Genomic DNA, 4,317 nt, shown 5'->3' with positions numbered 1-4,317 from the left:
TTTTCTTTTTTTACCAGAGCACTAATCAACTCTGGTTTATGGTGGTGCAGGGGATTGAACCTGGGACCAGCGTAAGAACCCCCTCCCCCGCAGGGGAGTCGGTTCACAGGTGGTGAAGCAGGTCTGCCGGTGTCTGCCTTTCCCTCCCCCTTTCTGTCTTCCCCTTCTCTCTCCATTTCTCTCTGTCCTATCCAATAACGACAACATCAATAACTACAACAATAAAAACAACAAAGTCAACAAAAGGGAAAATAAATAAAAAGATAAACTTATCTTTCCCTTTTGCCAAATAATATATTGAATTGTAACAATAGGGGTGGGAGTAAGTAGCATAATGGTTATGCAAAGAGATTCTAATGCCTGAGGCACTAAAGTCCCAGGTTCAATCCCCTGCACCACCATAAACCAGAGCTGATTAGTGCTCTGGTAAAAAAAGAAAAAGAAGAAAAAGAAAGACAAAAAAAAAAAAAGAAAGAATTGTAACTAATTTTTCCTGCTATTGATACATTCTTGAATCCATTTTTTTAATTTTATTTTTTTAATCTTTATTTATGGGGTAAATAATATATTGAATTGTAACAATAGGGGTAGGAGTAGGTAGCATAATGGTTATGCAAAGAGATTCTAATGCCTGAGGCACTAAAATCCCAGGTTCAGTGAGGGGGAAAGACAGACACCTGCAGACCTGCTTCACCGCCTGTGGAGACTCCCCTGCAGGTGGGGAGCCGGGGGCTCAAACTGGGATCCTTATACCGGTCCCTGTGCTTTGCGCCATGTGTGCTTAACCCACTGCACTACTGCCTGACTCCTGCAAAGAGAATTTTATGCCTTAGGCTTCAAAGTCCCAGGTTCAATTCCCAGCACCACCATAAACCAGAGCTGAGCAATGCCTTGGTTAAAAAAATAAAGAAGAAGCATCACTACTAGAAAAATAAATATTAGATATAGTATAATTATCTATAAAAATTAGGGTTCAGGAACTGGAGACAATGGTTATGTGAAAAGACTTTTATGCCTGAGGTTCTGAGGCCCCAGGTTCAATCCCCAGCACTACCATAAGCCAGAGGTGAGCAGTGCTTTGGTCTCTGTCTCTCTGAATCTTTCTCTCTGTGTCTCTCTCATTAAAATAAATAAAAGAGGGGCTTGGTGGTGGCATACTTGGGTAAGGGCACATGTTACAATGAGCAAGGACCCTGTATTCAAGCCCTCAGTCCCCGTCTGCAGAGGGAAAGCTTTGTGAGTGATGAAACAGTGTTGTAGGTGTCTCTCTCCCTCTCTATCACCCCCTTCCCTCTCAATTTCTGCCTGTCTCTATCCAATAAATAGAGTAAAAAAAGTTAACAAAAAATATAAATTATTTTAAAAATTGTGAAAATTAGGATTCAGCAAATGATGTTTAGAATTATGAAGAAAGTTTGGCTAGATTACTTAGATGACAAAATGAATACAAGCCAATTGTAACCTTTATCAGTTAGAAAATAGGACGAAGTGGCCCTGCAGTTTCAGTAGTGGATGAGCACTGGACTCAAGCATGAAGACTTGAGTTCAATCCCCAGCATCACACATGCTGTAGTGATAGTCTGGTTTTTTCTCCCTCTCTGACTCATTAATAAGTAAATATAAAACCTTTTTTAAAAAGAAAATACACAAAAGATGTTATTTATAAAGGGAAAGATAGAAAGGAAAAAGTAAACAAAGAAAGACCAATCAACTGGGAATTTATATTTACAAATAAATTGTAGGGGGAGTCAGGCGGTAGCACAGCGGGTTAAGTGAACGTGGTGTGAAACGCAAGGACTGGCCTAAGGATCCTTGCAGGAGGGGGAGCCAAGGGAATAGCTTCACAGGCGGTGAAGCAGGTCTGCCAGTGTTTATCTTCCACTTCCCCTTTCTGCCTTCCCCTTCTCTCTCCATTTCTCTCTGTCCTATCTAACAACAATGACATCAATAACAACAATAAAAACTACAACAACAATAAAAAACAAGGGCAACAAAAGGGAAAATAAATAAATATAAAATAAAAAAGAAGAAATTGTAGCAAATTGTGATTTTCAGGTTCTCAGCAAGAAGTAACCCTCAATGTGCCCTTAAGAGCCAGGGTCTTAGTCCGCTCCCTTTAAATCCAGAATGTCCATATGATTTACCAAGAGCTAGTAGAATGTGGCTGACTTCTGAAACTACGGCAAAACAGATCTGCAGCTCCAGCCTGGCTCTCCAGGATGCTTGCTCTGGAGGAAGCCTCATGCCAGATAAGGAGTTCAAGCCCATAGTCCATGAAGTTGAGCAGTGGCTAAAGCATTGGATTTGCAAGTTTAGGGTCCCAAGATTTTTTTTTTTTTAATTTAAGAAAGGATTAATTAACAAAACCATAGAGTAGGAGGGGTACAACTCCACACAATTCCCACCACCCAATCTCCATATCCCACACCCTCCCCCGATAGCTTTCCCATTCTCTATCCCTCTGGGAGCATGGACCCAGGGTCATTGAGGGTTGCAGAAGGTAGAAGGTCTGGCTTCTGTAATTGCTTCCCCGCTGAACATGGATGGGTCCCAAGATTTTTGTTTGGTTGGTTGTTTGGTTTGGTTTGGTTTTGCCTCCAGGCTTACTTCTGGAGCTCCATGCCTACACTATACTACAATTCAACTGCTCCTGGAGGCCACCTTTTCCATTTTGTTGTTGTTGTTATTGCTGTCATTATTGTTGGATAGGACAGAGAAATCAAGGGAGGAGAAGACAGAGGGTAGAGAGAAATATAGACACCTACAGACCTGCTTCACCGCTTGCGAAGCAACCCCCTGCGAACCAAGATCCTTAAGTGGTCCTTGTGCTTCACGCCATGTGCACTTAAGCCTTTGTTCTACCGCTTCCCCCCCTCCCCCAAGTTTAACCAGGACACTGCTCAACTCTCGTTTATGGTGTTGCTGGAGGGTTGAACCTAGGCCTTCAGAACTTCAGGCATGAGAGTCTTTTTTTGTATAACCACTGTGCTATTTCCCCTAGCCCAGGGTCCCAGTTTACACCGAGCATTACATGCCTCAGAGTGGTGCTCTGGTTCCCTGTCACCCTCTCTCATGAATAAGTCAACCAATCTAAAAAAAGAAAAGGGAAGTTCAATCCCATGAGACAGCTGCTAGAGGAGCCTGCTTTGCATTCAGACACACAATGCTTCACCGTCTCAGCTGAGCCCCATTTTTCAGTGCTCCTACCAAGGGGCCCAACATGTGATGATAGCACTTTAGAACTTCTAGATGATCCATTTGCTAGCTGAGGACCACAGAGTAGCTTTGATTGATGATACTGGGAACGGAACTGTTCTATTGAACCTACTCAGATTCCTGATTCAAAGAATGCAAAATGTTACAGCCACTGTGGAAAGTAGTTTGAGGAGCTTCTCAAAAAAATTAAACATAAAATTATCATAGCATAGGATGCAGAAACTATATATATTAGCAGGGAACTGAAAGCAAGAATTTGGCCAGATATTTGTACACATATGTTTATAACAGCACTATTCACATAAGCCTCCGAAGTGGAAATAAATCCAAATGTCTAGCAACATATGAATGGATAAGGAAAATGTAATATATATGCAATGAAATATTATTCAACCATAGTGAAATATAAGAGACATTGGTATATGCTTTAGAATGAATACATTTGAAAACACCGTGCTCGGTGAGTCAAACCAAGAAGTTGAAGGCAGGAAGTTACTGTCTGCTTGGTACAATTTTGCCTGCAGATGATAAGTTTTAGATATAGATAGTAGTCATGGTTATACAAAGTTTTGAATGAATTGTATTTGATGTCACTGAATGGCACACTGAGAATAGTTTAAGTGGGGCCAAGGAACTGGCAGAGGTAGTCCACTAGACTGTCATGCCTGAGACCCAGAATTAGCAGATTCAATCCCTGGTACCTCCATATGGCAGAGCTAAGGAACGCTCTGGTCTCTCTCTTTTTCTCTATGTGCGATGAAAATAAATACTTTAAATGCTCAAAATGATTAAGTTTTACTTAATGTACATTTGACCACATAAAAACATTGGAGATGCGAGTCCGACGGTAATGCAGCATGTTAAGCACACGTGGCATGAAGCGCAGGGACCAGCATAAGGATCCCAGTGGAGCCCCTGGCTCCCCACCTGAAAGGGAGACGCTTCACAGGCGGTGAATAGGTCTGCACGTGTCTATCTTTCTCTCCCCATCTCTTTCTTCCCCTTCTCTCTCCATTTCTCTCTGTCCTATCTAATAACAACGACATCAATAATAACAACAATAATAACTACAACAATAAAAAACAACAAGGGCAAAAAAAG

The sequence above is a fragment of the Erinaceus europaeus genome, chromosome 3, assembly GCF_950295315.1.
Source record: "Erinaceus europaeus chromosome 3, mEriEur2.1, whole genome shotgun sequence".
In the NCBI taxonomy this organism is placed as follows: domain Eukaryota; kingdom Metazoa; phylum Chordata; class Mammalia; order Eulipotyphla; family Erinaceidae; genus Erinaceus; species Erinaceus europaeus.
The sequence above is the reverse complement of the archived record's forward strand: the minus strand, read 5'-3'. Positions refer to the sequence as shown.